We start from the raw sequence: 13,935 nt of genomic DNA on the forward strand, positions 1-13,935 counted from the left end.
CCTGCTTGGATCTGGGTTGTGGTCCTAGTTGACGGTTCTTGGGGGAGGAGGAGCACTGCTGTGGCAGAGCTTGTGGTGACTGTGGAGTAGAAGTAGCTCTGAAAACAGCAGCGTAAGGCCCCTAAACCTTGGGACAAAGTACTCTCTACTCTGCAAGCAGTCATACCCTTACATAAAGCTCAAGGGTCAAGGAGTTGGCTGGGAACATGAGCAGGCAGCATAAAAAGACCCAGACAGACTATAGAATCATTTTTTGGTGACAAAGAGGATCAAAACATACAGCCAGAAGAAGTCAACAGAGTCAAAGAACCTACCTCAAATGCCTCCAAGAAAAATATGAATTAGTCTCAGGCCATGGAAGAGCTCAAAATGGATTTGGAAGACCAAGTAAGTGAAGCAGAGGAAAAATTGGGAAGAGAAATAAGAGTGATTCAAGAAAATTATGAAAAACAAGTGAACAACTTGCTATAGGAGACCCAAAAAAATACTGAAGAAAATAACACCTTAAAAAATAGACTAACTCAAATGTCAAAAGAGCTCCAAAAAGCCAATGAGGAGAACAACACCTTGAAAGGCAGAATTAGCCAAATGGAAAAGGAGGTCCAAAAGACCACTGAAGAAAATATTACTTTAAAAATCAGAATTGAGCGAATGGAGGCTAGTGACTTTATGAGAAATCAAGATATTATAAAACAGAACCAAAAGAATGAAAAGGTGGAAGACAATGTGAAATATCTCGTTGGAAAAAAAAATGACCTGGAGAATAGATGCAGGAGAGAAAATTAAAAAATTATTGGACTACCTGAAAGCTATGATCAAAAAAAGAGCCTAGACATCATCTTTCAAGAAATTATCAAGAAAAATTGCCCTGATATTCTAGAACTAGAGGGTATAATAGAAATTGAAATAATCCACTGATTGCATCTTGAAAAAGATCCCAAAAAGAAAACTCCTAGGAATATTGTATCCAAATTCCAGAGTTTCCAGGTCAAGGAGAAAATATTTCAAGCAGCCAGAAAGAAACAATCTGAGTATTGTGGAAACAATCAGAATAACACAAGATCTAGCAGCTTCCACATTAAGGGATTGAAGCACTTGGAATATGATATTCTGGAGGTCAATGGAGCTAGGATTAAAACCTAGAATCACCTACCCAGCAAAACTGAGTATAGTACTCCAGGACAAAATATGGATTTTCAATAAAATGGAGGACTTTCAAGTTTTCTCAGTGAAGAGACCAGAGCTGAGTAGAAAATTTGACTTTCTGATACAAGAATCAAGAGAAGCACGGAAAGATAAACAGGAAAGAGAAATCATAAGGGACTTACTAAAGTTGAACTTTTTTCTGGTTGGTATAGGATTATTTTGAGGTAGTGTGGTGTTCAGAAACAGCACACAGGACTTGGATTCACATCTTGACTCTGATACTTACCACCTGTGTGGCCCAGGGTAATCAATTAATCAGTCATCCAAAACTATTTATTAAGACCCTTCTAAATTCTCAGAACTGCATGTGGTACTGAGGGTGCAAAAACAAGAAAAATGAAACAATCCCTACTCTCAAAGATCTTATACATGTGTATGTAATAACTATGTTCACAATAAATACAAAAATAAGTATAGGAGAATTAGGGAGGTGAGGCACTAACAGTAGCATTTGGGGAGCTCAGTAAAAGCTTGTTTTAGAAGGCTTCACCTTGACATTGTGTCTAGAAGGAAGTGAGACACTATATGAGGCAGAAGTGAGGAGGGAGGGTAAGTCACGTAAATGTCCTTGCCACGAATTGAGGGGGTAGGCCTAGATGGTCTCTGAGATTCCTTGCAGGTGTGGATCAATGATCTTAGGACCTAAACTCCTGAACTCGTGCCTTGGCCTTAACATTTATACTTAAGTGATTGTGGACAAGTGACTTCATTTTCTGTGTCTCCTAATGTTTTAAATCAACACCGTCCATTTTGCAGAGGAAAGCAGCTCCTATAAAACTTGAAGCACAATATGGGTGAGATGATGTAACTCAGAGCAGACTAGAAGTGCTAGTGAGACTGATTAATTTTTGAAATTTCCGGAATACTTTAAGGCAATCTTTTTAGTTACTTCATTGTCAATTCTCATGATCTATATATAAAGGAGTGGGTACAGAGGAAAGAGTGCTGGATTTTATTTCACAGGCCCTGGGTTCAAATTTCATCTATGATACTTACTAGCTACGTGAGCTTTTGCAATTCACTCTGCTTGCCTGTGCCTCAGTTTCCCTATCTGTAAGATGAAGGTTTAGACTAAATTGATTCTAAGATCCCTTCCAACTTGAAATCTATGATCCCAAGCATCTTGGGATCTTGGTTTGCCTTTTTCTGCGTATTTTCCCCCTTCCCCCACCCCGGGTAGATAATCTGCAGCTTTGAGGCCACATGTGGTCCTCTAGGTCCTCAAGTGTGGTGTGGCCCTTTGACTGAATCCAAATTTCAGAGAAAAAATCTTAATCAAAGTATTTGTTCTGTGAAGTTTGGATTCTGTCTGTTGAGGACCTAGAGGGCCAATGTGACCTCAAAGCTGCAGATTCCACATCCCTGCTTAATCTTGTTATATCTACTTAATAGAATGGTTTCACTGGGGGAAGGAGAAGATAACATGAGGGGAAGAATTCTTTGCTAATGTGACTTCTGAACATAAAATGATCTAAAGTGCTTCAGACAGGGAAGTACTAAATCAAGGCAAAGAAAAGTCCCATTAAAGCTAGAGAGGATGACCATCAATCTTCCCTGGGCCCCAGGAGTACATTCTCCATGCCTATCAAGACCCCACCACAACACCATGAAACATCTTTGCTAGTGTGAGCAGTTGATGTCAGGATATGAGCTGTAGGAGCCCGTGGGGAGACGGCTCCAGATACACATCTGCCAACTTAGATTACCACAGCCTTTCTGTCAAAGTTGCCTGGTCGGCAAAAACCTTTTATCCTCATGCTGGCCCTTCAGAATATTAACACATATTCAGAATGGGTCTATTGCTCATTTTTCTTGAGGATTCCTTGTGGAGTCTGGGAATCTTATTCACTTTCATAAAGGTTACTGAAATTTCCATAATGTCAAATGACGTCTGTGTCATGTTTGCACGTATGGTAATCTTATTGCCTGATATTTACACCATAGTTCTAGATTTCTGTTGGTAAATAATGTATTGTATTACATTTTATGTACCAATGTTGAGAAATTAGAAATGAAATAAAGGCCTAGTCTGTTATCCTCAGATCCATTATTATTTTCTACAATATACCTCTTAATATTTCTTTTGCATTAGCATCAAGGATAGGATGTGTTTTCCGGGGATTAAAATGCCAAAATCACTGAAATATGCTCCCATCTGGGAGAGACTGATGCTTATGATGGTGATGTGGCTTATGGTAGTGGTGGTGATGATGATGGTGGTGGTGATGACAATGCCACCTCATAACAAGAGGTGTAGTACACATGGTGTCATGGAGAGAGTCTTAAAGAACACTAGGATTCAAGTCCTTCTTCTGACATATTGTTACCCTGGGCAAATCACTCAACCTCTCAGTGTGTGAAACAAGACTGACATGATAAGTCAACAAATTAAATGCTTATGATGTACCAGGCACTGTGATAAGCTATTGGAAATACAAATGAAAGGAAAAAAAAAACATAGTTCTTACCTTCAAAGAACTTGCATTCCAATGGGGGCAAGATGATGCTTAAAAGGAAGCTGAGGAGGATGGGTGGGGAGTGGGAGGAAAAGGTTATAGAGGCATGGTACAGAAAGAAATTTGGAGAAGGAGAAGGAGGTGGGGAAAATGACTGGCCTAGACACTTCATTAAAATGGAGGTTCCAGGGAGAACTGACTAATTGGAGAAAGGAACCTAAAGACAGAGTGATCTTTCAGCATGAGAAGGTTGCTGGGGAATGGTGGAAAAATATATGATGAATCAAGAGCAAAGCCTAGAGAGGACTGAAGAAATGACACAAGCAGAAATTTGGCAAAGGGGCATTTGGGTCCTCAGTTTGTTTATGTGCATGATGAGGAGTTTTAAGTAGATAGCCCTTAAGTTATATTCCAACTCTGAATCTATGCGTTTATGGAATTGTATGAGGCACATAAAGGTTCGGTGACTTGTCCAGAGTCACACAGCTAGGAAGCCTCAGAGGGAGGATTTGAACCCAATTCCTAACTCTAAGTTCAGCACTCAATCAGCTGTTCTAGGTTCCCTCCATAGCACTTTTTAAGCATTTATGTTTACATCAGAAGCATTTATTTACCTCCTTGATGTTGAAATTACTCTCTTGTAGTACGAGTGGCTGCCATGGACAAAGCTGTTTCAAGTCATTGCTCATTGGAATAATTTCTTAAATTGAGAATAAAGTTTTAATGGGCTAAATTACACTAAACAATACTGTAATGTCCAGAAAAAGTTAATGAAGCTGGCCAGCCACCAAACAGTGACTTCAGCACTGTTAGATACTAGGTCTGAGAAACATTTTCAGGTGTCTTAAATCCTATTGGTTTCTCCACAAACCACTTAGTCAAGTCATTTATTATATGAAACCAAAGCTTAAAATTTAGGCGATTCATTTCAGCTAAAAGTTGTTTCCACACACAGCCTGTTAGAAAAAGACTCCACTTTGTTTTTGAAGTCAAGCCTCTTGATACCACCACTCCTATGAAATCGAAACCATTTAAAATGAAATATGGAAGTACTTTGGACTTGTTCCCTCACCGTGTTTTTTCCTATAGGACAGACCCTCTGAAGTGTCCCCAGGGAGGCAGACTTTGTAGTGTGACAGAAATGGCTTACATATGTTTATAGTACATCTTTCATTCTGGCCTCCATGGTTACCAGAAAGTTCACTACACTGGGATGTTTCGCAAGAGCAACATTGCAACTATTTCTGAAATGAGTAAGACATTTCAACTGGGTAACTTGTTTTAGTCGGGTTGGGAGGAAAAGCCGCAGTGTTAATTATAGAAGAGAATGTATCAGGAAAGGAAGCAGCTGCCACCTTGTTCTCCTTTAAAATTTGTGCATCTTACTTAATCAATAGTTATTTATTTTTGGAGGCAATCTGTGATTAAGTGACTGGCCCAGGGATACACAACTAGTAAATGTCCGAAGCTGAATTTGAACTCAGGTTCTTCTGACTCCAGGGCTGGTGCTCTATCCAGTGCACTGCTTCATACACACACACACACACACATACACACACACACACACACACACTGCATACATATACACATATATATTTATTAAGCACCGACTATGAGCCATACATTGTGCTAGATGAGGAAAAAAGGCAAGACTTAAATAGTTCCTGCCCTCGAAGATCTTAAATTCTTATGGATTGTCACCTTGCCTCTTTACTATTCTTTGCTGTTATCAGGCACTGATGATTAAATACATACATCCATATTGTCTTCAGTTAGTTACTGTAAAACCCAAAGGGAATGGAAAATTCCCAATGACTGTGTGGGGTGGGACTACCTGCCAGCAATTAATTAAAAATCGGAGGGCTCTCAAATTTAGGAACAGAAAAACTTCTTTATTATGATCCTGAGGGAATGGGCAGTCTCTGAACCGATTGTAGGGAGAGGCAGGGCCCAAAGGGCAAAACCAGTCTTATACTCTAATTTAAACAAGTACCTGCCCCACCACCACTGGTCTTTTACTGTCATTGGTGGAGTCCAGGCTCGCAATTGTGCAGAAATCTACTACCCCAGGTCCAATTTAGCCAATGCCAAACTCTTAAAGACACTTTTCCCCTTATTTGGCGAGGACACAGTTCAGGTGATTTCTTATTAACTCAAGACTTAGGCCTAGCTGTCAATCAGAAGCCCTGAGTCCCCACCTGCATTTATCCCACTTAATTCACAGAAAGTCTGAGATCCAGATTCCATGAGAGGGCTTTACCATCCCATTCAAAACTGTGTTACATAGATTATTTTTTGAAACTTATGATAGTATCCATAGATAGTCTATGGACCAAACCCTGAAACATGAAGTGCTACATTGGAAAAGAGCAAAAGTTAAGAGTCATGTCCCCTTAAATTAAAAATAAACAGTATAATTTTTATCTGGGGGGGTTATTGATATAAAGAACTCTTGGTGTAAAAGCTTTCTCCTCTAAGATAGACGAACAAGTCATTTAGCATTTATAGGTTTGAGTGGCTGGGGGCACTGAGACATGTGTCAGAGTTGGCACTTGAACTTGGCCCTCTAGAAGGCATAGAAGGTTAACACTCCCTTTGAGAAGGATGGGAAAAAAGTCATGTACACATATACAGTGAAGGCATTGCCACTTTGCCTGTGCTGTACTCTAATACTAGCCCTCTTTACATAGACACATTTTCCAGGAATCATTGTCACTGATGGAGTTAGCACAACTTCCAGAAATGGCTAATTGTATTAAATGATATCCTCATGTCCAGAAAGGGTTTATGTGACCATAACAAGTCCTGGGAGTATTGTTAGTTTTGTATCCTCAGTGCTTGACTTTAATCTAGGAACTTTTTCTATCAGTGTAAGTTCCACAGGGAAATCAGGAGCAGGACTCCCTCTGCTAATATGGATCAAAACATTCCCATCCGTTTTTATCCTAAATGATTTTGTGAGCAAACATATGAACAACAAATGAGGGTGGTTGGTTAAGTACGAAGTCATTCAGTCAGTCTCTTAGAAAATAAACATTTGTTAAGTGCCTATTATATGCCAGTCATCATGCTATACAACAGGGGATACAAAGGAAGGCAAAAACAAAAACAAAGACAAAAACATGTCTCATATCAAGGAGTTCATTTTCTAATGGGAGAGGGTAAATTTAAATAATAATGCATGTACAAAATATGTACAGAGTAAGTGGAAGGTAATGTCAGAGAGGACAGAGACCAGATGACAGATAGAGGGGTTGGGGGCTAGGGTACTACTCTAGGGATAAAGAAAGAAGAAGGCTTCCAGCATTCTGGGACAATCTTCAATGGACAATTTAACACTGCCACCACCACCACCACCAACAACAACAACAACTCTGTTTTGGGAGAGTAGATATTGGGCCTGAGTTCTGGGAAGGAGAACATTGTAATGGGCTTAGGTAATAGAAGGTTTTTGGTTCTTTAAATATATTGCCAAAGAAAAGTCACTTTGAGTTTGTTCATGGGCTATTCATACTTTCAGAATTCTATTCTCTACCAGGTATGTACACTAAGGCATGTCTGACTTAAAGCAAAATCTTGGATTAAACAAGTTTAGAATATGTTTATCCCTTTATTAACTTTTCTCTCTTCTCTTCTCTTCTCTTCTCTTCTCTTCTCTTCTCTTCTCTTCTCTTCTCTTCTCTTCTCTTCTCTCTCTGTCTCTCCTCTCTCTGTGTCTCTTCTCTCTCTCTGTCTCTCCTCTCTGTCTCTCTGTCTCTCTCTGCTTTCTTTCTCTTTTTCTCACTTTTCTCACTCTCTTTTTCTCTCCTTTGTTTACTCTTCTTTTTCTTCATCTCTCTATGTCTATTTCTCTCCATCCATCTGACTGTCTGTCTGTCTGTCTGTCCGTCTCTCTCTCTCTCTCTCTCTCTCTCTCTCTCTCTCTCTCTCTCTCTCTCTGTATGTGTGTGTGTGTGTGTGTGTGTCTCAGCATTCTCATGGTGAATCACAGAAAATGGAATAGACCCTATAGACTCATTCAATCTAAGTTGCCTTCTATATATTGTGTGGAGACCTCTGGGAAGGGGAGATCCTCTCCCACCTAAGGCAGCTTTATTATCAAGTGTTTCTTTCTATAAAGTCCAAATTTGTCTCTTTGCAATTTCTGTAGATTTAGTTCTATCCTCTGGATTCAAGCAGAACAAGTCAAATCCTCTTCCATTTGGCAGTTCTTCAAATAGAGCTCTTATGTTCTCCCCAAGTCTTATCTTTAGGCTACATGTCCCCACACATTTCAAAGAATCTTCATGTGGCACAAACAAGAACCCCCTCCCCATACTGAACGGACCTTTTAAAATAGTCTCTATATTGCTCATGTTCTTCCTAAAATGTGACATTCAAAGTACAATACCTCAGATATCATCTACTGCAGGATTACTGCCCACCCCCTAATACTGGATCAATTTGCATTATTTTGTGTTTTGCAGTTTTAGCGAATATATATATATATATATATATATATATATATGTATTCTAGACTAGTGAATATATATGTACATATATATGCATATGTATATATATATATATATATATATATATATATATATATATATATATATATATACACACACTAGGCTAAGAATCCAGATATCTTGAATAATAATTAGATTGGGAAATCTAGTCGAATTGAATATTTAGCAATAAACAACAGTAAGTATTAAAATGTATTTAGGGATGTATTTCTCTTTTAATGTAGTTTAAAATCACATTGACTTTTTTGATTGCCACAGTAGATACTTGGTCCACTTATCCTGAGACTACAGTCCACTAATGCTGCTACATCTTTATTCAGATGAAGTACAGTCCCATTATCTTATAGTGATGAAGCAGATTTTTTGAACCCACATGTAAGGCTTTGCATTTTATCTATATTAAATTTCACTTTCTCTTTGTGTGAATTGCAAACCAGCCAGTGATGAATAAGGGCTCAAAACATTCTTTGGCTACTTGTATGTTTATATTAGAGGCAGTGGGTTGTTCAATCATTAGAACATCTGACCTGGAGTTAAGAAGACCTGAGTTCAAATCCAGCCTCAGACACTTCCTAGTTGTATGACTCTGGCAAGACACTTAACCTCTCATTACCTTACAAAAGCATCCACTGGATCCAGAGGAGGAAGGAATCACAAACCCTTCCAGTATTTTTGTCAAGAAAACTCCATGGACAGTTGGTCAACAACAAGAACAAGAAATACTCTCACTTTATATTAACAGAAATACCCTATAAGATGTCATTCTTGACATGTTATCTTGAAATGACATTATTAATATATTTAGCACTGTCATCATGTCACCAAATTTCACTATGACACCATTTGGCTGATCGTTCACTTGTAGCATTGTTCCTATAGACCACACTGACACCATGTAGACCAACTGGCTCCCCTCATGTTATGTTTCTGTAGAATCACTTAATGACATTATATAGGAGTGTTCAGAATTTTTAAAAAATAGACCTTTAGGGAACTTGAAGATCATCTGGTTTACAACCTTTTTTTTTTGCAGTGATGGAAACTGAGGCTCCCAAATATGCAGTGACTTTACTATCTATGATCACTTAGTAAGTTGGTAAGTTGGAGGGAAAGCCAGATCTAAAATCATGCTCTTCTGACCCTTTGCCTAACTAGCCTTCTGTCTAATATTCCTTCTTCACTTTCTTCTAGGTACACAAATATCTTGCTTCTCTTATAAACTGGATTAAAATGAGCCAAACTCATGAGGCTTAGAGGAAATTTAAGAGGGGAAATGTTTAAATGATTATTTTTTATAATTTTACATAAAAATTGTGGTGAAGGAGTTTGAAATCAAATATACCATATTAAGAATTGAACACCACCATCTCACCTATTATTTTAGACTCTCATGGATTAAAGTAATGTATCCACAGAGAGCAATAGAGAAAGCCATCTCCAGGGACTAAGTTCTTTTTTTTTGATCATCAGCCTATCTGGGTACAATGTCTGGAACTGAGGAAACTTGGAGACTATATTACCTCTCAGCTCTCTTCCAGATCTAAATCTATGGTCCTATTCTACATCTATCTGTTGTGAAAATGGACTTCCTTATCAGTTTTAGCTAAATGCAGGCAATTTTTGGGAAATATTTGTTTTTAGCTTAAAAGCCAAGGTGTTTCTTAGAATTCCAAAGATTAAAAAAATCCATCAGCTAATAATCTTTGATTCAAAAATGTTTAAGTAAGAAACAATTTACTGACTGTGGACTGTGCTGTCTAAGGAGTCCCCTGAATAAGTATGACTAGCAAATAGCCAAGGGTTGGTCACCAAGAGTTGAAATGTTTTATTCCTCCCCAACTCATTAAACCATCTACTGAGATCTCATATTTATGAACTGTGTTGGGGGAAAGAGAGTAGTAAAGATGAGTACAACAGTAAGGATCCTTAAAGATGTATTAAAATGCACCCTAAAGGAAAGTGATTTTTTTTTAAAGAAGAGACAGAGATGGAAGTGAACAGCTGGGAATTTTTGGAAGTGATGAAAGAAGAAATCACCATGATAATGCAGTCAAACGTGGAGTTTCCCCCCTTTATTTTAGAAACAGAATGTCATACTCTCATAGGATCAAAGATGTAGAACTCAGAGTTACTTTAGAAGTAATCCAGAACAACCTCCTCAATTTACAGATGAAAAAAAAAACTGAGGCACAGAGAAGTTAATTGATTCACCCAAGATCACAATGATTTACTCCCTGTGTGTATGGCAGCTTGGAAGAAAACCCAGGTGTTCTTGCTGCAAATCTGCTATTCATTCTGCTGTATCACACTCTAATGGATGTATTAATAAACATAATGCAAATACTTTTCATTTACTCCATGAAGCATTTATCAAGTGCTTACTATGAGGAAAACACTATGCTGAGTATTGAGAATACAGTAGAAAAGAAAGATCCTGCTCTCCAGGGGCTATTATTCTAGTAGAGGAGAAAAGATACATGCACATTCACAGTTGCAAGTCAGATGGAAAGATCCCTTGGTCCTAAGGGTTCAGTGGTAAAGAAGATGGCAATGCCTCTTCTTTAATGGCATTTCCACTGGTAAATTCATGCCACTTTCTAATTTTGAAGCTTTTGACAGTACTAAGGACTTGGGTGGCAAAGATTTTCTTTTCTGACTCTTCAATAGATGTGACTGTAGCACCAGCACTAGTGGTTACTTCCCAAGATGATGCTGAGGGCACTGGGCTCAAAGCATTTCTAATCCCAAGGCCTGGGTTCAGGGTCCTGGGCTGTCTCCCTCAGGGTCTAAGAAGAGATGGTGGTGATGATGGTGGTTGTTTGACTTGTGTGCACATGCTGCCTACAATTTCTCCTTCAGGGCACCCTGCTGATTTAATAGTAAAAATATTAATAGCAGCATACATTTATGTATTTTTTTCAAATTTTGAATTGATAATTTTAATTTTTTCCCTTTACAATTATCTGAGGGGAGTGCTACAGGTAATACTTTGTCAATTTTGGAGATGAGGCAGCTGATAAAAGTTAATTGAATTGACTAAGATTCCATAGCTAGTAACCATCAGAGGCAAGATTCCAACCTGGATCTACTCAGCTCCAAAGGCAGTACTACATTCACTGTGCCATGCTTCCTCTTATTTTTTCCCTTGGAGTGTTCTGTATTTTACACAGTATTTTCTTTACAATAACTTCATAAGATAGGTAGTACAAATAACATTATTCATATTTTATAGATTGAAAAGCTGAGGCTCACAGTAGTGATTTGCAAAGACCACATAGCTTGTAAATTTATGATCCAAGTGAAATTATGAGCTCCTGATCACAAAGCCTAATAGGTTTTTTTTCATTGCAACTATAAGGTATAAACAGTATCACGCTCTCCTAACAAGTGGAAACCAGTAGGTATTATTTTCTCTCTCTCAAAATTTAATTCTAGAAGACCTTTTGAATCTTCCCTTAATGTATCTCAATACATGCTGAAGCTTATAGCTAAATATTCAAGCCCCTGGTTTTTCAAGCTGGTTGTTATTCATGATATCTGAATTCTCCAACTGGTTTTATATAAGCTATTTAACGACACTGCAAACACATACATAGACTTGACAGGGGATATAAAATATCACATTTGCTATCTAAATTTTAGGAATAATGAATAGAATAACAAAAAGAGAATTATGATAAAGGCCCCCATGACTGACCCACAAATTTGTGAGCATTTTGAACTTAGCACAAACATGCAATCATTTTTAAAGCTGGAAGGGATCTCATTGGTTATCACATCCAACGTCAGCACTTTCCAGGAGAAAACTAAGGCCATGAACAATTTAATGTCGGACCTGGTTTTCCTGATTTCAAGTCCAATGCTCTAGGAAGAACTGTCCTTTTAAATTTCCTCAGTTAGGAAAATATGAATTTGATTGACAAATAAGTGAGGTGATTACTAACGAGCAGAAGTTGCAAAGAGGCAGGTTGTGACTAGATGTAAAGGAGTATTTCCAAACAATTAGAACTATCCCAAAATGAAATGGGCTTTATCAGGAGGAAATGAGTTGCATATCACTTGAGGTTTTGAAAGGAAAGTGTGGGGATGATTTCAAGAAGGATTATTGGTTATGGATTAGAATAGATGATCTCAGATATTATTTTAAACTCAGAGAGTGCTTTTATCTATATCACATTGTAAACTTGATGACAAAAGGGACTCTGACTTATTTCTTCTTTGTATCTCTTCTAGACTCTGGCATAGTGCTTTGCATACAGTGGACACTTAATGTACGGTTGTTGAATGAATGAATGCATGTATAAAATGGATAAATTTACTTTACCAAAGAAATCACCCTTGGAAGTGGGTTTATCTAATTAATTTGAAATTTATCTTGCTTTGAAAAATGTATTTTGCTGGTTTTTGCAGCTTTTACATAAAGCCTGGGAAATCTAGGCACCCAGGATCTTGCGCTTTTGTATTACAGAGTGGTGGAAAGTAGGATGCCCGAGTTAGAGTTCCTTGTAACAAGTAAAAATGTTCGAGCTCTTCCCTTGGAAATCTGTCATCCTGTGAGCACCACCAAATCAGCCTCTCAGCCTATCACACATAATAAAGATGAAGAGCTTACAGGTTTTCCCATATGTCTTTTATGTAAGAGCTTCCTAGTGTGCCAGAAGCTTTCCCCTTGTTCTTTTTATATTTTTGATGGTACCGCTGTTCCACTCTGGCAGTCTATCTGCTATTTCTTATTCTTACTACAGGATCTGCCCACTTCCCTTTTTCAGACATAAATTTCTTCATAGAGTCATATGGCATAATAGGACCATATGTTCAAAGCTAGAAAAGAACCTTAGAGGTCATCTATATAAATGGCATACTTTATTTTTCAGATGATAAAACTAAATACTGATAGAAGAAAATGACTTTCCCAGGCTCATACAGGTAAAGTAAGCAAATCAATGAATGATAGATTGATAGATCAATAGATCAGTGCTAGTCACTTGCTAAACATTAAAGATACAAATAGAAGTGAGCATAACACTCCTTTACCTCAAGGATTTATATTCCAATGAAGGAAAATAATATATTTTAATAGGGTGCTACAGATAGCAGGATGACTAATTGGAATTTAGAAAAATGTAGGCCTGGTCACTAGCAAGATAAAGCAAATAAATAGTCAATCATCAGGGCCAGGGTGATTCAGAATCAGAGTCGAAAGTTCAAGTGGGAAGGGGATAATGATGATTGACAGTCTCGAGATAGCAGGAAATCAATTGAAAAATCAGGTCCTCAAACTCCCAATCTCTTGTTTTGCTGATTCCACCGCATTGTGATGCCATCTATGAGGAGTCTCAGCCTTCATTGCTGGAGAGAGTGACCATAAGAAGAAAATAAGAATATTTTAAATTGTATTTAAGTAAGGTAAGAAAATGTCTCAAGGGAAAACTTTAATATGACTGTGATCCAGTTCAGAATGTCCTACTGTTCCCTCTCATATGATGAAATTCAGTTCCTTTCAATTCAAGGAACAGATGTTCAGCATCAAGTGTGTGTAAGGCATATGATAAAGGTATGACCCACAATAGGGAACCTAAGGCCTTGAGGCCACATGTGGCCCTTTAGGTCCTCAAGTGTGGCCCTTTGACTGAATCCAAACTTAACAGAACAAATCCCCTTAATAAAAGGATTTATCCTGTAAAATTTTTTATTCCTTTCTTTTGATTAATTAAAAACATCCAGTGAAGGGCATAACTTTTAGCACAAAACACAATGCATTA

The 13,935-nt window shown here is 37.9% G+C and overlaps 1 non-coding gene across 1 annotated transcript; it reads left to right on the top strand.

Moving 5' to 3' along the window:
• Window positions 1–6,222: 6,222 nt before the first annotated feature.
• Window positions 6,223–6,346, top strand: LOC118855595. Its single transcript, XR_005010768.1, has one exon. It is a non-coding gene; the product is annotated as a U6atac minor spliceosomal RNA (small nuclear RNA).
• The last annotated feature ends 7,589 nt before the right edge of the window (window positions 6,347–13,935 follow it).

Source organism: Trichosurus vulpecula, chromosome 6 (assembly GCF_011100635.1).
Source record: "Trichosurus vulpecula isolate mTriVul1 chromosome 6, mTriVul1.pri, whole genome shotgun sequence".
Lineage (NCBI taxonomy): Eukaryota > Metazoa > Chordata > Mammalia > Diprotodontia > Phalangeridae > Trichosurus > Trichosurus vulpecula.